Genomic DNA, 21227 nt, shown 5'->3' with positions numbered 1-21227 from the left:
CTTGTCTGATATATTGCTGGTAAATATTTTTTCCCAATTAGTTGGTTGTCTTTCTAGCTTGGTTGCGACAGCTTTATCTGTGCAGAAGCTTTTTATTTTAAGGTAGTCCCATTTGTCGAGTCTCTCTCCAACTTGTTGTGACCCTGCGACTCTGTTCAGGAAGTTCCTTCCTGTGCCTATTAGTTCAAGTGTCTCTCCTACTCTGTCCTGCAGTACTTTCAGAGATTCAGGTTTAATGTTAACGTCTTTAATACATTTTGCGTTGATGTTGGTGCATGGTGATAGGTTGGGGTCCACTTTTAGATTTCTGCATGTGGCTGCCCAGTTTTCCCAGCACCAGCAGTTGAAGAGGCTGTGTTTCTTCCATTGTATGTCTTTGGCTCCTTTGTCGAATATCAGCTGGCTGTAGGCCTGTGGATTTATTTCTGGATCTTCGATTCTGTTCCATTGGTCTTCGGGTCTGTTTTTGTGCCAGTACCATGCTGTCTTTGTTATTATAGCTCTGTAGTAGAGTTTGAAGTTCGGCATGGATAGCCCTCCCATATTGTCTTTATCCCCTAGAATTGTTTTGGCTATTCTAGGTCTTTTGTTGTTCCATATGAATTTTTGGACTGTTTTCTGTATTTCAGTGATGTACGTCATTGGGATTTTAATATGAATTGCATTGAATTTGTATATTAGTTTTGGAAGTATTACCATCTTTACTATATTAAGTCGGCCTATCCAGGAGCATGGGAGGTCTTTCCATTTCCTAGTGTCTTCTGCAATTTCTTTCTTTAACTTTTTATAGTTCTCATTAAATAGTTCTTTTACATCTTTGGTTAGGTTAATTCCTAAATATTTTATTTTTTGGGAGGTTATTGTGAATGGGGTTGCTCCCTTTATTTCCCTCTCTTCCTGTACATTATCAGTGTATAAGAAGGCAACTGATTTTTGTGGGTTTATTTTGTATCCTGCTATTTTGCCGAAGTGATTTCTGATTTCTAAGAGTTTGGGGATGGAGTTTTTGAGATCGTGGAGGTATAGTATCATGTTGTCTGCAAAAAGTGATAGTTTAACTTCCTCTTTCCCTATGCGGATCCCTTTAATGTCTTTTTCTTGCCTTATTGCCCTGGCTAAGGGTTCTAGGACTATATTGAAGAGGAGTGGAGACAGTGGACATCCTTGCCTTGTTCCTGATTTTAGGAGAATTGGTTGTAGCTTTTCCCCATTAAGTATAATATTGGCAATTGGTCTGTCATAAATGGCTTTTATTGTTTTTAGAAATGTTCCTTCTATTCCTATTTTCTCCAGAGCTTTTAGCATGAATGAATGTTGAATTTTGTCAAAGGCCTTTTCTGCATCTGTGGCGATAATCATGTGATTCTTGACCTTGGCTCTGTTGATATGTTGGATTACATTTCTTGACTTACGTATGTTAAACCATCCCTGTGTCTCTGGGATGAAGCCTACCTGGTCATAGTGAATTAATTTTTTTATGTGTTTCTGGATTCTGTTAGCTAGAATCTTGTTAAGGATCTTTGCATCTGTGTTCATCAAGGAGATTGGCCTGTAATTCTCCTTTTTGGTTGGGTCTTTGCCTGGTTTGGGGATGAGTGTGATATTGGCTTCGTAGAATGAGTTTGGGATAGCTCCCTCCTTCTCTGTTTCTCTGAAGAGCTTGAGGAATATGGGTATTAGTTCTTCTTTAAAAGTCTTATAGAATTCTGCTGTGAATCCATCTGGTCCTGGGCTTGTTTTTGTTGGAAGACTTTTGATAGCTTCCTGTATCTCATTATAGGATATTGGCTTATTTAATTGGTTAACTTCTTCTTTGCTCAGTTTGGGCAACTTCTATTTCTCTAAAAATGCATCCATTTCCGCCTGATTTTCTTCCTTTAGAGAGTATAGCTTTTGAAAGTAGTCTGTTAGAATTGTTTGGATATCTTGGGTACGTGTTGTGATGTTTCCTGTGGCATCCCTAATCCTATTTATATGGGTTTCCTCTCTTCTTTTTTAAATTAATCTAGCCAATGGGCCATCAATTTTGTTTATTTTTTGAAAGAACCAGCTTTTTGTTTGGTTTATTTTGGTTATGGTTTTCTGATTTTCTAATTGGTTAATCTCTGCTTTTAATTTGGTTATCTGGCTTCGTCTAGTAGCTTTAGGTCCCATTTTTTCTTGTTTTTCTAGCTGTTTTAATTGCAACATGAGATTATTTACTTGGTCTGTCTCCATTCTCTTGATCTGGGCACTGAGGGCAATAAATTTGCCCCTCAGGACTGCTTTTGCTGTGTCCCACAAGTTTCTTTGTGAGGTGTTTTCATTTTCATTGAGTTGTAGGAAATACTTTATTTCTTCTCTGATCTCTTCTGTTATCCAGGCATTGTTAAGGAGTGTGCTGTTCAATTTCCATGTATTAGAGAAATTTCTGTGGTATGCTTTGTTATTGAGAGCTAGCTTGATTCCACTGTGGTCAGATAGGATACAGGGGATTATGTCGATCCCTTTGTATTTGCTTAAGTTCCTTGCATGAACTATGATATGGTCTATTTTGGAGAAAGTTCCGTGAGCTGCTGAAAAGAATGTTTACTGTGTTGTTTTAGGGTGAAATACTCGGTAGATGTCAGTTAATTCCACTTGGAGTATGGCCTCTCTTAATTCGGTAGCTTCTTTGCCAATCCTCTGGTTGGTAGACCTGTCCTTTGGTGAGAGTGGTGTGTTAAAGTCTCCTAGTATTATCGTATTGGGATCTATTTTATTCTGTAAGTTTGAGAGCATTTTTTTGACATATCTGGGTGCACCAATATTTGGGGCATATAAGTTGATGATGGTTATATCCTCCTCTTGGATTGTTCCCTTTATTAATATGTAGTGTCCGTCCTTGTCTTTCTGTACTGATTTTAATGAAAAGTTTATTTTGTCAGATATCAGGATAGCTACACCTGCTTTCTTACTGGGGGCATTTGATTGGTAGATCCTTTTCCACACTTTCACTCTGAGTTTGTATGTTTGGCTGAGAGGTGGGTCTCCTGAAGGCAACAGATGGATGGGTCTTGTTTTCTGATCCAGTCCTCAGTTCGTTTTCTTTTAATTGGCGAATTCAGCCCATTTATATTAAGAGAAAGTATAGAGAGATGCATTGTTGTCCCTGCCATTCCGTTTTCCTAAGTTTTTCTTCTTTCCTTTCCTCCTGTGCTTGCTCCGTTAGACTTTGAGTAACGCCTGTTTGGGGCAGGCCCCAGTTCCTGGTTGCTTTCTTCAGGTTGTGTCCCCCCTCTTAGAATTCTTTGTAATGCTGGCTTAATGTTTATGTATTCATTTAGTTTTTCTTTGCTATTAAAATTTTCAGTTCTCCATCGAATGTGAATGCTAGCTTTGCCGGGTATATTAGTCTGGGTTGGCAGTTATTGGCTCTCAGGGCTCGTATGGTGCTTTCCCAGGCTTTTCTTGCATTCATTGTGTGGAGAGATCTGCAGTGATTCTAATTTTTTTTCCCGTTGTAGTATAGCTCCTTCTTCATTTTTGCTGCATGCAGGATTGTTTCCTTATTATTCAGATCTATCATTTTTACTATAATGTGTCTAGAAGTGTTTCTCCTGGGGTCTTGCTTGTTGGGTGTTCGATAAGTTTTTGTGATGTAGTTAAGATGGTCGTTTTTGAGGTGGGGAAAATTTTCATTGATTATCTTGTTAAATAGGTGTTGCATTCCCTTGCTCTGGGATTCCTCACCTTTGTCCACTCTGATTATGCGAAGGTTAAATTTTTTAGCATTATCTGCTTGCTCTTGAATTTCCCTTTGGTTTAATTTGAGTGATTTTGCCATATCTGTCACTCTTTGGTCCATTTGGTGTATTCTGTCTTCTGTATCTGACACTCTACCTTCCATTTCATTCACTCTGTTCATTCTATTGTGGTTTGCATGGAGGAAATGGATCCCTTTATGGATTCAATGTTGGTTCTCAGAGTACTGATCTCACCTATCAATGAGGTATGCATTACCTCTAATTTGGCGTTTATCTCACTTCTTACTGAGGTTTGTGCAGCTTCTATTTTTGCATGCATCTCTTGTTTGATACCCTGTATCTCTTTTGTTAGTTCATCCATGTGCTCTTTCAATTTCTGATCAATTTCTCGCTTTATTTCTTGAGTCATTGCCTCCAGCAACCCTTGGATGTAGCTTTTGTCTTCCATTCATGCTTTGCTCCCACTGGGGCTCTCCCCTGCGTGGCTGCTGGCTTTTGAGGTTAGCTTGCTGTCCTGGGTGGTGGTAAACCTTGTGATATTTCTCTGTGATTTTCGCATGGAGGTTCAGGAGACTGCTCTTCAATTTTGTTTTGGTGTGTCTGTCTTTGCTTGGTTGCTGATTCTGTATTGGTAGAGAGAGTCTGTGCCTGATCTGGGTTCTGTTGGGAGCCTATTTCCAGCTGCTATTCTGACTTACTTAGGATTCTCAGCTCTCCGCTGTAGATTGCTGGCAGTTCCCGCCTTTGGAAGGGTTGAGCAGCCTAGACTGCTTGTGTTTGCTCCTACGGGTGCTCTTGTGAAGAACAGATGCTCTAGATGCACTCTCCCAAATACTGGAGTCTGCTATGGGCTCCTGATGCATTTTTGTTTGTTTGTTTTGGGCTGGTTGTGGGCTTGAACTCTAGGTTTGGGTGCTGTCCCTCAGCTCTTCAGCTCAAGGCTGGCACCCTCCCATTTGAGCCACAGCACCACTTCTGACCCTTTTTGCTTTTGTGATGCTGAGGAATCAGATCCAGGGCCTCATACATCCAAGACTATCACTCTATTGCTGAGCCACCTTAACAGTCTGACCTCCTGCTTACTATCAGGTGCTGGCAGCCTGTGTTGCCCAATTCCCAGTCTAGGATATATGGGTGGAGTTTTGGTGGGGTTTGGGCTTCTCTTGTCCTGGGCCTCAAGGTCTTTTGTTGTCACAGGCGTGCTTCCCGGGGAGTGTTGTTTCCTGGTTTTCTCCCCTCTGTTGAGGCATATGCTCAGCTTTTTACTTCAGTTGGGAGGAGTTGGTCGTGTTGTTCAGGCACCGGATCCCGGGGCCTGGTTCCGGCCCCAGCCTGGAGCACGCTCATTAGGCCTGTGCTGATGTGTAGACCACCTAGGTTATGCAGCCTGGAGCGCACTTGTTAGGCCTGTGCTGATGTGTATACCACCTAGGTTATACAGCCTGGGGGACACAGTTCAAATTTCTTCTACTGTTGGTAGTCTTGACCCAGGGGCCCTGTTCCTGGCTTGGGCATTTAAGCTCCCTTCCAGGGCACTCTTGCTCTAGCCTGGCCAGCTGAGTGTGCTCCATGGGCTGGTGGAGCTCTCAAATAGTTCCCAGTTTTAGTGGGTCCTGTGGTCTGGGTGTTGGGGTAGGGAGTCTAGGTCAGGGTCTGGGGATTCGCTCCAGCTCTGGTCTCCCTTGAGGGATACACTTCCCCTGTGGGATACTCACCCTGGAGCTGGTTGTTTCTGTGTGAGTTCTTGTTGCAATCCGAGTTCAGTTGGGGTGGTTGCGGGCTGGGTTGGGTGGTGGTGGCTCTGTGTGATTCTTTTCTGTCTCTGCCTCTGTTGAAGCTGTCGGGTCAAAAGTGTCCATGCTCAGGCAGCTTCTTCGCGGTGCCTCTGGGGCCCGGGCGGCCCCGCCAGGTCGTTGCGATCGCGATCGGGCAGGTGGTCTGCCGACAGGTCCCTTTGTGGCGCTGCTGGTGCCGAGCGGCTTTGGTGGGATGGAGCCTCTCTGCTCCGGTGGAGAGTGAGGGGTGGGGGTGGGATCCTCGTGGAGACTCCCGGAGACTCTCTGTTCCTGGCGATCCGCTGTTCTGCAAACCGGTACCTGGTGATCTGAAAGTGGCCCCCTGTGTGTCTCGGGCTCCGGCAGCCCCCGCCGGGCAGGCTGGCCGGCGGCTTGGCACACTGCCGCGCGGCCAGTAAAGGTTTGGGGAGGGGTCTTTGCTTTTCTCTGTTCTGAAATTCTTCTTTTCCTCTCTTTCTTTTTTTGTTATTCTCCACCTCTGGTTTTTCTCTGAGTGTTCATCTTTTTGTTGTTGTCGGTCTCTTGGGGAGATTAAGCGTTGGAACTTGAACTCTCTTTTTGGTTGGAGAGAGCTGTGGCGTTTCCCTACTGCCCCGTCGCGATCTTCCCCACTTCTGCCGCAATTATTTTGTATGAGCATTCTAAGGTACTGTATGATTGATCTTCTTTTTTTTTTAATTTAATTTTATTTTATTTGAGAACATACTGTACAGAGGGGCTACAATTACATGGGCAGGATAATGCATACATTTTTTACCAAGCATTGCAGCCTCCTCCTTTGTTTAGGTGATTGATCTTCTTTTGAGAGTTTTCCTTCCCTCTTTCCAACTTCCTAACTTCCTAACTTTCTTCTCTTGTACATGTTTTTGTGCCTTGAGCTGAAGAGCTGAAGGACAGTGTTCAGGCCCAGAGTTCAAGCCCCACAAAAAGAAAAGTTTTCTGGAGAAGGATCTAAGCCTGGAGTCACAACTCTGTCAGCATGGACTGACCTCTGTCACTTGCTGACACCAGAGTGACAGGAAGCAAACAAGTATAAATTCCTCACTTTGTGCAAGCTTCAGGATCTTCATGTTCCCCTGTGCTCCCCTGCTTGCTTACATTCTGTATTTGCCCATTTATTTACAAGTCTTGACACAATTTTTCGTAATGGTATCTGGCAAGTCTCACATTTGGTAAGTAGGTGTTCAATCCCCATTTCTCCTGGAAGGTGCATGCCTTTGTTTAAATCTCGAAGTATTTCATTGTTCCAGTGTCTCACCTCAATGAGAAATTCAATGGAATAGTTGTGGGGATTTTTTCTTTTCTGTTTTTTGTAAGGCATGGGGCTTGAGCTCTGGGTCTGGGTACTGTTCCCGAGCTCTTTTTGTTCAAGATTAGCACTCTACCACTTAAGCCAAAGTGCCACTTCTGCTTTTTTTTCTGAGTAGTTTATTGGAGATAAGAGTCTTACCAACTATCCTGCTTGTGTTGATTTTGAACTAAGATCCACAGATCTCAGTCCCTTGAGTAGCTAGGATTATAGATGTGAGCCCTGCAACCTGCTGAAGAAGTTTTTGACTTGCAATTTGTCTGGACATTTTTTGTGCACATTTGGTTTGATGTTATTTGTGGCTTTCTTCTGGCTGGAAATTTTATGCAAATATTTCACTTACTTGTGTGAGAATTGCTTTGACACATTTATTAATCACAGAATAGGGTCTGGGAAAGCAAATTCCCAGCCCTAAGCTGTGGTTTCTTGTTTCTCCATGGTTCTCTAATAATTTACCTGCACATGGACTCTCCAGAGTGACTTTCACTCTTGTGCTGTGAGTCTTCTGTCCACAAGATGCTTCTCACATGAAGTGCACTCTCTCCTAGTCCATGAATGTTAGCACACAGCTCCCTGTGTAAAGGCACATTGAACAACACCCTCACAGGCCTGTGACTACCTGTGTACCATTCAGAACTGCAAGGTCCATATCTTTCTAATCCAATAGACCTATACCAGAATCAACTAAATACCTGAAAAAGATTTAATAAACAGAAACATCAAAATTTGGCAAGAATAAACAAAAACCTCACATTGCATTAGTGTAATTGGCTGGTGTGTCTGTCTCCACTACAAATTTATGAGCTACAGCCAGGATTTATACTGCACATTGGGGTGTAGCATAATCCAATGTTTATCATTTTATAAGGACAGAAATCAAAAGATGAAACATAGAATGTCACGTGCTACTTCAGCAGAGGAAAAGAGAGAAAAGATGAATAGAAGAGAGAATCACAAGGAGAAGAGCCCAGAGTCAGTTTATCATCAGTCCCCAGTCAACTGAGGAATGATGATTTATTGAAACACCTGGCAGAGTTCTGCAAAAGCCGTTCTTTTTTTATTATTTTAATAAGTTTTATTGTGAAAATACTGTACAAAGGGGTTACAGTTACATGAGCAAGGTAATGAGTACATTTCTTATCAATAATTGTTGCCTCCTCCTTTTTTCCCCCTACCATCTTTCCCTCCTACTTCAACAACTACACTCACGACTCCTCGTCCAACTCCCCTCCATCTCACCCCACAACCCCCCTGCTGAAATTGTAAAGTTCATATTTCAACATAGTGTCTTCTACATCTAATTGTTGCAATGGGTCAACCTATATTCCTATTTAAACATTTTGTTTTTTCCCTTCCCATTCTGAAATTATACCAGCATTAAACACAGTGAAAACAGGGGTTCTACAGTGGGGAATGGACATACAAAGCAACAAAAAACATCACAAGGTACCTTATAAAGATATTAGAAAAAAAATAGAAAGAAAGAAAAACATTACTTATGTCCCTATCTTGGGGTTCATTTTGCTTAATGTCATCTTAACTGGTAATATGTATATAGCTTTTGACCTTTTCTACGTGTCCCAGACATATACTAGTTATTGCAAATAACTAGGGAAACCGTAAGGCCTATGTTTCTTTGGGTCTGGCATACTTCACTTATTATATTTTTTTGTCTTTCCATTTCCTAAAAAATGGGGCAATGCCATTCTTTCTGATGGAGGTATAGAATTCCATTATATATGTATATATATATATATATATATATATATATATATATATATACATATATGTGTATTGTGTGTGTGTGTATCACATTTTCTTGATCCATTTATCTACTGAGGGGCATCTGGGTTGGTTCCATATCTTAGCCATGGTAAATAATGCTGTAATAAACAGTAGTGCTGGTAGATTTAGTATGGTGTTGTTTGTGTTCATTTGGGAAAATGCCCAAAAGTGGGATTTCTGGGTCATAGGGGAGATCTATGTGCAGTCTTTTGAGGAAACTCCATACAATTTTCCAAAGTGATTGAACAAGTTTATACTCCCACCAACAATACAGTAGGGTTCCCTTTTGGCCACATCTCCTCCAGCATCAGTTGTTATTAGAGTTCTTGATTATAGCCATTCTAACTGGGGTGAGGTGGTATCTCAATGTTATTTTGATTTGCATTTCTTTTATGGCTAGAGCATTTCTCCATGTGTCTATTGGCCATTCTTCTTCAAATAATAACAAAAACACAAATAAACACAAAAACGAAGGATCCACACTTAAAACTGGTCCCAATTTTAAAACAAAAGTAGACAACAACCAAAGGCTGAGTTGGGGACTAACGGGTCCCCAGTACATCCCTACCAGAATTCTGCCCTGTTCTCACTCAGCAAGCTGAATGCAGAGTCTGCTGAATGAGCCTGCCATGCTCACCCAGAACTTCCCTACCTCAGAAAACATAGAACAGAAAACACACTGAAGTAAACAAGACAGACAAGTGGCCACAAAAACAAAATCAATTCTCAGTGAATGGGACAACATCTCACCACCATTCACTAAAAAGAGGACTCTAACCCCACCCCCCTCCACTCACCTCTGGAGGATTTTTCTTTTAGATTCTTGCAAAAGTTGACCTAGGGGCATTCCAAGGTGGAGAAGAATTCCCAGTCATCTTCAGGCAAGGAAAAAATGTCCTTAGCAGTGGTCCCTAAGACTGACAGGTTCTCCCCTATGCTCAGACCCCCTGAGCAAGGCCTGAGGCTGAGATCTAACTGGGGCCACTTGCAGGTGGTCAGTGGCAGTTTCATAATTGACAAATATTTAAGCAATCTCCCGTCCAACTAGGACTGCTAGGACAGGTAGAATTGAGGGGTTGAGGCGTCCCTGGACCTCCTCAGCCATAGGGGACTCTGCTGCGTCCAGCCTCACCCTACTTTTGGCCTCACTCTGGCGCCTTCTCTACCTAGGTCGACCCCGCTTACCTTGAGGCTTTTCTCGGAACTTCTCTCCAACAGCCAAGTGCTCACACACTGTCCTACCAGCCAGGGACTTCAATCCCCCTCAGGTTGGAGTGGCTAAGAGCTCTATCCTGGACAAGCCCTCATTAAATGTAGTAGGAAGACCCCCTACTCAGGGCTGGCAAGCCAACCTAATCTTCTGGAGTGACAGATTCCACTGCAACAAAGATGTTTATAAGGAATCAACTTTATTGAGGTTCCTACACTGACCAGCCAGGGCCTCAGCACAGGCTCGGAAGCTGATACTACAACCTGGAGCGGCCCCCATTCTTTGGTTTTTAAAGACAAAATCCATGAGGTCAAGCCTTGTCACGTGCAGGTGACCAATGGGATCGTAACACACACAAAGGATTGTACGGCCATACCAGACCACACACAGTTGGCTAATAGGTGGAGTTTACTGTAAGCATGTGCAAAAGGCAGGGTTTATCATAAAGCATGTGGTGTCACCAGCTGGAGCCAGATTACAACCTATCTGTTTTATGGGTCAGTCCTTAACTGAACAATCAAGGTGGGTAAGGTTGTTAAGGGGAGAGGAGCATAGAGGCATTCTTTCCATTGCAAGAAATGGGCTGGTTGGAGCCAAGGTCGAGTTAACCTTGTTTAGAGGGTTTTTTTTCTCTAAAATCCCTAAAACAAAGACAAAGCCAGGAAAGAAGCTGTACCAGCTCGAGTCCCTGTCAGGGCATACTTCAGTATATATGTGAGAATATAAGTAGAAAACAGGTTGGGTTGGCGTAAGGGAAGGAAGAAAAGTGGAAAGTTTGACAATGATCCAGATGTATTGTACATTGAAATGTACATACACTCTATTCAACATACGTACATACATAAATACATTCTATTCAACACTGACATGATGAAGCAAAACCCTTTTGGACTACTAGCTAAAGATTAAAAAAAAAGTTTTGTTTTAATATTAAGAGACCAGAAGCATAAACCTTTAAAGATAAATAAGAGGATAGCATTAATATATTGTTGAGGCTGCGCTCTTTTCAATACAAAATTTAATAAGTGTCAAGTCTGCTGCAAATGTAAATTTTATTTGCCAATTCTTTTTGCAAATTGCTTAAAATATAAAGAACCAAATTCCAATATCCATTCACTTCCAAAAAAATCTTATAGATCTCTAGGTTTCTCAGTTGTTTCTAAATATCTTAATGTAATGCACTATTGGAACTAATTTCATTCCACATTTAAATTTAAATTTAAAATCATTAAAGTCTTTTAAAAGCCTCTCACTCCGGCACAGGTATGGATAAATAACTGATGTTGTCAGAAGCAGAATTATTCAGAAGACTGTAAATGGATGCTTACCTAGTTTCCTCTCTGCTGGATCATAGAATACAACTGTCCTAATTGAAAAAAGTTAGCCTTCCCAGGTTTTCTGAATATAAATACTCCATCAATATTTTGTTATTAGAGGATTATTCATGATTAGCTATATGTTGATTGATAATGACCGAGCATGAGAGAAATTTGAGGGAAAACTATCTACACTTCAGTAAGGTTCTGACTTGTGTTTCACAAAGTGTTATGAAAGCTCTCCATGAGAAATCTAGCAGCTGCATTTCTAAAAAGTCCTTGTGTGCTTACACTTTCTGATACTGTCTCAATTCAAGTACTTCTCCTTGGCGTTCCATACTATTCAGTGATGCTGTATTAGCTCCTTGTTTTGCAGACCGGTCTTGGTGATGAAATTTGTGCTTTTCAAAATTGCTCTCCCAATTCCATCCACAAAATGTGGACAAAAATTATCTGAAAAAATTGTATCTGTTGATAGTGCATATACTTTTATTTTTCATTACAAACATAGAATGTAGTAAAAATTTTCATAGCAATTACTCTGCACTAGTTTGTGGGCAGATTCTAATGTAAATAATATACTGTGTTCACGTAGAGAATTAGAGTATCCAAAGTTTAATATGCCTGTGGTCCTAAAACCAATACCTTACTGATATTAAGTGACAAATACAACTTCCTATAAGTACAGAAGTTTTCATTGTATCTTTTTAATATATATTTTTATTGTAAAAATACTGTATGGAGGGGATACAGTTACATAAGTAAGGTAATGAGTACATTTCATTTTTTTTCTCTATTGTCGTTCATGAGGCTTGAACTCTGGGCCTGAACGCTGTCCTCAGCTCTTCAGCTCAAGGCTAGCACTCTACCACTTGACCTACAGTGCCACTTCCTGTCTTTGGGTGGTTTATTGGAGATAAGAATTTCTCAGGGGCTGGGAAGGTGGCTCAGTGGTAGAGTGCTTGCCTTGCATGCATGAGGCCCTGGGTTCGATTCCTCAGCACCACATAAGCAAAAAGAAAAAAGCCAGAATTTCTTGGAATTCCTTCCCGGTCTGGCTTTAAATCGAGATCCTCAGATCTCAGCATCCTGAGTAGCTAGGATTAGAGGCCTGAGCCACCTGCGCCCAGCATGAGTATATATCTTATTGAGCACCCTCCCCTTTGTTTTGCCCCTACCATCCCTTCTCTTCACACCTCCCCAACTCATCCCTCCACCCCCTCTTTGATAGTGTCTTGTACATCTCATTGTTACAATGGGTCAACCTGTATCTTTTCCTCATATCTTAAATGAAGAAATACTGGCTTGATTTATGCTGATTCTACTTGTGTAGACACATGTAAAATCACTCACCAAGTCCAAGAGCACATCATTTTTTGTCAGTTGGTATAGTTGTTTTCTACACAATTATTGACAGTTTACAAATTATTCTCAAATTTTAATACATTAAAAATACTTTCTTCTTTTCTTATTTTCTTGGCCAGGAAATCAGCCAGACCTCAGTCAGCATTTCTCTCATAGGACTTTTCACATGGGTTGGTTAAATGTTGGTCTGAGGTCCAGTCTTCTGAGGACTCACTCATCTGCTTAGGAATTGATGCTGTCTTTTGGAAAAGAGCTCAAGGAAGGATGCTATTTAGCGCCTTATAACTTTATTTTTTTTATTGTGAGAACACTGTACAGAGGAGTTACAATTACATGGGCAACATAACGAGTACATTTCTTATCAAGCATTGTTGGCTACTCTTTCTTTCCTCTTCCCATCTTTTCCCATCTTCCCCCTACACCCGGTCATCCCCCCACCCACCAAAGTTGTAAAGTTCGTTTTTCGAGAAAACAACATTGAAATTCCACCTCACCCCAGTTAGAATGGTTATAATAAAGAACTCTAATAACAACAGATGCTGGAGGGGATGTGGACAGAAGTGAAGCTTTCTACATTGTTGGTGGGAGTGTAAACTTGTTCAACCACTTTGGAAAGCAGTATGGAGGTTCCTCAAAAGACTCCACATAGAGCTCCCCTATGACCCAGAAATCTGACTTTGAGCATTTACCCACATGATCACAAACAAGACCATACTAAAGCTACCAGCACGACTATGTTTATTGCACCCCTATTTACTACAGCTAAGATATGGAACCAACCCAGACGCCACTCAATAGATTAATGGATCAAGAAAATGTATATATACACAATGGAATTCTATGCCTCCATCAGAAAAGATGACATTGCCCCATTTGTTAGGAAATGGTAAGACTTGGAAAAAATTATATTAAGTGAAGTAAGCCAGGCCCAAAGAAACATAGGTCTCATGGTTTTCCTTATTTGCAATAACTAGTATATGTCTGAGTCAAGCAGAAAAGGTCAGATAACTTGATGTTAGGGGAATGAAGCCCAAGATAAGTATTCAAATGTTTTTTTGCCTTTCATGAAATTGTTTTTAACATTTTTATAAGATGATTTCTATGTTGCTTTGTATGTTCCTCCCCCACGGTATAACCCCTGCTTTCACTGTATTGATGTAGGTATAATTTGTGGAGGGGAAGGGAAAAAAATCATTTAACTAGGGATATAGGTGGACCTATTGCAACAATGAGATGTATAACTTTATTCTTTACAAGGATATTTTCCTGCTACTTTGGTTGTTAAGAGTGTCTATAAGAGCAAGCATTCTGTAGGGAGCTGGGAGACACCATATATTCTTTACTTACTGAGATTCCTAAGTGACTTGTACTGCATTTTGCAAGTCGAATCTGTCAAAACCTACCAGTTGTAAGAGATAAGAGGAGTGGTAAAAGAACTCATGGAGACAAATACATTTTCAACATATTTTGTTCCAAGCATTCCATCTAAGGCATAGTCAACAACTAGTGAAACTTGTGTTGGCTGTAAATATGTGTCTTTCTCCATGTGTGCATGTATACATGTGTATATGTATGTGTGAATTTGTGTGTATAGTAACATACATGTGTACATATATAAGGGCATATACATACATATATGCATATATAAATAAATATACATATGCAAATACATGTACATATATATAAATCAGTGTTCAGTGATTTAATCAATAGTTCCCAGCACATTGTCATTCTCACAAAGTGTACATGTTAAACTGCTCTGAGGAGCTGTGCTCTATGATGGGTATCCTTTGTTCTCACTTGCCCCATTACCTTGTTTTTCATCCCCGTGAACAACTTCGGTCTGCTTACAATAGGATAGTTTTGTTTTCATTACATGTAGTTACTTACTGATAATCAAAGACAAAGGTTTTTTGTAAAAGAAAAAGAACTTTTAGGTCTCAAGTCAAAATATCTTACCTATCCCAATGATTCCTATGAGATAAAATTTATAACAGAAGAAAAGTGAAAAGGAATTCCTAGATCTGTTGTTTTGCCATTTAGAATGGCAAAGAATAATATCACGCCAATCTTATAATTGTTAAAAACTGCAAGGGAAACTGTTGGTCCCTATCATGTTCCCACAAAACCAGTGGATCCTGAAGGATAATAGACCAGCTGAAATTCTAAGTAGCAGACATGGAGCCTGAAAGAGAAAGACTATGAATGAAAAAGGGTGAAAGAGAGAAGTACAATAACACTGAAAGTACATAACAGATAAACAAGAGCTGTATGAGAATATTCATACTGCTATCTTTAGACTCTTCATGTACATTTGAAGGTATCTGATGTATGATAACCCATCAATATAACATATAAAATGATTTTGATAAAAAATAAAAATGATGATTCCCTGCCTGGTTTTAGGATGAGGATTATGATGGCTTCATAGAATGTGTTCAGTAGTGAACTTTCTCTTTCAATTTCATTGAAGAGTTGGAGGAGTATTGGTGTGAGCTCTGCTTTGATGGCCTTGTAGAATTCCGCTGCAAAACCATCTGGTCCTGGACTTTTCTTAGATGGAAGGTCTCTTATTGCTGTTTCTATTTCAATGCTTGATATGGGCCTGGAAAGACTTCGAAAAAATTATATTAAGTGAAGTAAGCCAAGCCCAAAGAAACATAGGTCCCATGGTTTCCCTCATTTGCAATAGTTAGTATATGTATGAGTCAAGCAGAAAAGGTCAGAAAAGGTGATGTTAGGAAAATGAACCCTAAGATACGTATTTAAATGTTTTTTTTTCTTTCATTCATTTGTTTCTAACGCATTTATATGATTATTTCCTTGTTGCTTTGTATGTCTCTCTCCCACATTATAACCCCTGCTTTCACTGTATTTGATGTTGTTATAATTTGTGGAAGGGAAGGGGAAAAACAAGTCGTTTAAATAAGGATACAGGTGGACCCGTTGCAACAATGAGAAGTACAAGTTGTCATGTCGAAAACGAACTTTACAACTTTGGTAGGGGGTGGGGGGAGGATTGGGTGGGGGGGAGGCTTGGAATGGATGGGAAGGGGAAATATAGGAGGAGGCTACAATGCTTGATAAGAAATATACTCATTATCTTGCCCATGTAATTGTAATCCCTCTGTACAGTTTTTTCACAATAAAAAAATAAAAATGACTCAGAAGAAATTATAAGTGCAAATATAATCTTCCCAGAAGAACAGTCTCAGAGATATTTCATGACTTTGAAAAGGATAAAGTGGCTCAAGTTAGCATAAATTTAGAAGTATGACAATTCACAAAAATATAAAAAGATATTCATATATTTCATTATATAACCCAAAGCAGAAAGCAAATATTGTTTAGATGATTTTTTAAAGCACAGTCTTTCTGGAGCTGGGAAGGTGGCTCAATGGGAGAGTGCTTGCCTTGCATGCATGGGGCCCTGGGTTTGATTCCTCAGCACTACAGAAGTAGAAAAAGACGAAGGCTCAAATGGTACCGCTAGCCTTGAGCTGAGGGACAGCACCCAGGACCCAGAGTTCAAGCCCCATGACCAACAAAATAAAAATCAACAAAACACTGCTGGGTGCCGGTGGCTCAGGACTGTAACCGTAGCTATGCAGGAGGCTGAGTTCTGAGGATCCCGGTTGAAAGCCAGCCCAGGCAGGAAAGTCCGTGAGAATCTTATCTCTAATAAACCACTAGAAAACCAGAAGTGGTGCTGTGGCTCAAGGGATAGCGTGCCAGCCTTGAGCTGAAGAGTGCAGGGACAGCGCTCTGGCCCAGAGTTCAAGCCTCAAGACTGACAAAAACAAAAAACACAAAAACAGTCTCTCACTTTTGTGGTCTCAACTCTGTAATACCGCCGCTTCAGACGAAGGCTAAGATTTTGGGTGTGGACCTTTATCATCCCTCCTAATTCAGACTGTACTTGATAATTTTTTTAATAAATAATTTGTTCTTAATTTTCTTCTTTGTAAACTCACATGCACCTATAAAAAATGCTTTGGCCATCCCAGTAAGCTTCTCAAAGTACCTCCTGAGGACGACTTATAAAAAGTTGTATTATATTACAAAAAGGAAAACAATGCAACAAATAAAGAAAATGGACAATTAAATATTAATGATTAATCAAATAAAAAAACAAACAATTACCAGTGTTCTACATATTAGATTTTACTACTTTCTCATATTCCTGTACATTTAAAACTGGCTAAGATTATGATGTTTAAAAAGAGGATTTTGTTTTGGTTTTTATTTTGGGTCTGGTCGTGGCCCTGGAGTCTGAGCCTGGGCGCTGCCCCTCAGCTCTTCAGCTCACGGCTAGCACTCTACCACTTGAGCCACATCACCACTTCCAGCTTGTTTTTTGTTTATGGGTGTTGAGGAATCGAACCCAGGGTCTCAAGCATGCAAGGCAAGCGCTTTACCACTGAGCCACCTTCCCAGCCCCTTAAAAAGAGTTTTATAGGCTATGAGTAGTCTTTAAAATTACCCACTAAGATTACTTTTTATGGCTCATCTCATCATTTGTATATGGCTTATATCATCATTTGTTCCTCACTAACATGTAAAGTAAGGAAGCCCTAAAAATTAAACAGAAACTATCTAGTTAACAAAGTCTTAACTCTTCACTCTGCTTCTTTACGCAAAGACTTTGCAACTTCTTATTGGTAATGTTTCTATAAACTCTGAAATGTACATAATTAGTACCATATGTCTGCTACCATAAACCTTAAATACTTTATAGAAAAGTTTATCACCTGCCAAACAGTCCTAATTTTGGCATATATATGCAAATTCCCAAAATTAAATACATTTAAAATTTAAAACTTTTAACAACCTTAACACTTGCTGCAGTGTTCATTATGACAGGTGCCTTGTATAGAACAATTGAATTCCTCCTCCTACACATCTCTTGAACAACAAATATCTGGAATTATTTTGTTTTTGACATGCCAGTCTTGACTTTATTCTTAAATGTGTGCTTATGTAAGAAATGCATGGTACTAACAGTTTGTTGTATTGCTAACAAAAAAAAAAAAAGAAATACATGCTTCTAAAATTTCACAAGAATTCTTTTGAACTTACTTTTTTTTGAATTGTCTAGTTTAAGAAAATCAATTACACTTTATATATAAAAAATGTTCTGTGCTCAATTAGGCAGCAAATACGCTAAAATTGGAACAATACAGAGAAGATTAGCATGGCCCCTGAGCAAGGTTGACATGCAAATTAGTGAAATGTTCCATATTTTTGCAACAACAGATGCTGGAGAGTATCTGGCCACAGGGAACTCTAGTGCATTCTTGGTGGGTGTGTAAACTTGTTCAACCACTTTGGAAAGCAGTATGGAGGCTCTTCAAAAGACTCCATATGAAGCTTTCCTATGACCCAGCAATCCCACTTATGGGCATTTACCCGAATGATCACAAACAAGACCATACTAAAACTACCAGCACAGCTATGTTTACTGCAGCATTATTTACAATAGCTGATATAGAGCCAACCCTGATGCCCCTCAGTAGATGAATGGATCAAGAAAATGTGGGTGTATATAAACAATGGAATGCTATGCCTCCATCAGAAAGAATAGTATCACCCAATTTGTTAGGAATTGGAAAGTCTTGGAAAAAAATTTATTAAGTGAAGTAAGCCAAGTCCAAAGAAACATAGGTCCCGTGGTTTCCCTTATTTTCAATAACTAATATATGTCTGAGATAAGCAGAATAAGTCAAAAGCTATGTGCATATGAGCAGATAAGATGATATTAAGGGAAATGAACCCTAAGACAGGGACACAAGTATGTTTTTTCTTTCTTGTTATTGTTTCTAACGTACTTATGATGTGCAATGTGATTTTTTTTTCTTTCTGTATATGTTCCTCCCCCACGCTATAACCCCTGTTTTCATTGTATTTGAAGTTGGTACACCTACATCCTGTGTATATGTTTCTCTAATTTGGTGAGGGGAAGGGAAATACAAAATGGTTAAATAGGGATACAGGTTAACTCATTGTAACAATGAGATGCACAAGACACTCTGTTGAAAAATGAACTTTACAATTTAGTCAGGGGGAGGGGGGAGGGGAGCGTATTTGTGGAGGTGGGAGGGAAGGGATGGTGGGAAGAGGGAACAATGCTTGTTAAGAAATGTACTCATTATTTGCTCCCATAAATGTGACACCTCTGTACAGTTTTTTTATAATAAAAATTGTATGAAAATGTTCTTATGTCTTGGTAGTGTAAAAATATCAGGAACAGAATAATGAAGGAATGTTGTAGACTGAGGTGAAGTCCATATAAAAATGTGCAAAACTGATGAGCGGTATATTGTGTTTTACATCATTTAAGTTACATTGAAAAAATAGGGAAGACCTAGAAGAATGAATTCTCTTTTTGATATCCTATCATAGTTCCTTAGCAGGATGAACTCTTTCCTCATTGTTGTAGAGGCATCATCAGATGAGAGGAACTGATTTTTTTTGTTGGCTTCCTTACATTTATTTGTCAGTTTATGAACTACTAGTTTATGTCTGAGACAAGAAGAAAAGGTCAGATAAGTTGATGCTAGATGAAATGAACCCCAAGATAAGTAGTCAAATGTTTTTTTTTCTTTCTTGCAATTGTATTTAACATATTTATAAGATGATTTCTTTGTTGCTTTGTATGTCTGTCCCCCACGGTATAATCCCTGCTTTCATTGTATTTGATGTTGTTATAATTTGTGGAGTGGAAGGGCAAAAACAAACCGTTTAAATACTGATATAGGTGGACCTATTACAACAATGAGTTGGACAAATCCTTATGTTGAAAAACGAACTTTCCAACTTTGGCAGGGTAGGGAAGGTAGAAGGATGGGAAGGGGAAACAAAGGAGGTAGCAGCAATGCTTGATAAGAAATGTACTAATTGCCTTGCCAATGTAATTTTAACTCCTCTGTACAGTATTTTCACAATAAAATTTTTTAAAAAAGAAACTAAGGGAAATTAGACACACAGGCTTTGGAAAGTGTAAGGTCTGCTCCTAGATGGCAAGCAGACTCCACCCTCCTCGCAGCAAATTTTGTACCCAGTACTTGCGTTATCTAGGCAACTGGCACAAATGGAAGAGGTCACATCTGCATCTGCTGAGGTGACATCTGAATTTGATGTGGCCACAAATTTCTCCGCCCATAACTTAGATAAGGTCTAGCTCAGGCCCAGATGACCTTTCTCTGCTCTTTTATAGCTCTTTCTCATCTCTTTCCTTCTCTTCTCTTTCCCAGGTCTCTTCTCTTTCCTCGCTCTCTCTTTCCCACCTTTCCCAGATGGTCTCTATTCTAGCTCTTTTCTAGCTCTTTTCTAGCTCTTTTCTCTCTCTTTCTCAGCTCTTCAAGCTCTCTTTCCCAGGCCTTTCCCCACCACGTTGAGGACCAAGATGGTCTGGTGTCAGCTGGAATGATGAATAAACCTACTCCTTACCTGAATACCACGTACATGCTGCTGTTCTTCCTTAGCTAACTCTTTTTAAAATCCTAACAGAAAATGACCATTTAGGATGAATGATATTTGATTTTACAATCAGAAAAATGTTTAAAAAATTATATAGATATAAAATACTCCAAAAGATTTATTCTATGAATCTATCCCTTGGAACAAATGATACGAAGTTGATTAATGTATTTTACGATAATACATATATTCACATACCTATTTATGTTCACATAAATTTCACTTAAACAACAATTAAATGACTATATTTCTACCATCTACTTGGAGTATACTTAAATCTCTAAAAATGACTATGCTGCTGCTATAAACAGCAATTCCCCAATTGTCCTCCACAGAGGGCATCCACAGCGTACTTTGTGATAGGGCCAAAGCCTGAGTCAAGAAACTTCCCAATGGTGCCCAGTGGGTAAACTGTTTTGATTTGGTTTAAAGAAAACTAAAAAGAAACATTATTAATACCTTGCTCTTTCGTGATGTGGAGACCACCTATGAGAAAGAGTTCCTACCTTGCTCTTCAACACAGTTGTAATGAAAAAGGAAGGGACAAGACTGTGAACTTACGATGCACAGAGTTGAGTGCCATGCACTGGGAGTCAAGGCGGACCATTAGTCGAGAAACAAGGAGTTGCAAGTCTAACCCACAAGACACGGCAACATCAGGCAGGCCATAGGCAGTGACGGTGAATTTGTAGCCCCATTCATTATTACTGCTGTCAGAATGAAAGAGCACCATCCTTAAACGTCACGTTCTAGAGAGAAAAAAAAGTCATGTGGTCAACAAGATGGAAGGAGGCAACAACTCAGCAGTTAAGTATATTCTTTGTGACTCAAAAAAATCTTAAAAGCGGTCTCCATTTCTATAAGTTCAAAATGATTAAGAGAGAAATGTACACAGATGATACCAAAACACAAAACTCACAACTACATTTAGAAAGCAGAATTAGTAGAAAACTGCTGCTCAGCTTTCTAAAACTCAAGTGACTATCTGCTCAACCAGTGATCACTGACTCAGTTCTTTGTTCTCAACCAAGACCCTTGATAGGAGAGAGAAGTAAACAGTCTGAAGCAGGCTGCAGCCCAGATATTAAACAGATCTGTCAGCCGGGCTCCTAGCTTTCACCATGGTTTAAGTCTTTCTCTTGGATCCACTGGCCCTTCTGAACTCAGAGATTAACAGCTCTTTAATTTATTCTGGACAACATTGGTATTAGCAAATTTCCTATGAAGAGCCAGATAGTTAAA

The 21227-nt window shown here is 39.8% G+C and overlaps 1 long non-coding RNA gene and 1 other non-coding gene across 2 annotated transcripts in view; both read left to right on the top strand.

Annotated features, from left to right (window-relative positions):
* The window catches only part of LOC138825031 (uncharacterized), a 97728-nt gene that overhangs the window by 52100 nt on the left and 24401 nt on the right, over positions 1-21227 (top strand). The gene's annotated exons all lie outside the window — the stretch shown is intronic.
* On the top strand, positions 17646-17752 carry LOC138825032 (U6 spliceosomal RNA). The gene has a single exon (XR_011371306.1). It is a non-coding gene; the product is annotated as a U6 spliceosomal RNA (small nuclear RNA).

The sequence above is a fragment of the Dipodomys merriami genome, unplaced genomic scaffold (genome assembly GCF_024711535.1).
Source record: "Dipodomys merriami isolate MVZ:Mamm:240054 unplaced genomic scaffold, mDipMer1.0.p SCAF_1325, whole genome shotgun sequence".
NCBI lineage: Eukaryota > Metazoa > Chordata > Mammalia > Rodentia > Heteromyidae > Dipodomys > Dipodomys merriami.
This window is presented reverse-complemented; position numbering and strand designations above follow the sequence as displayed.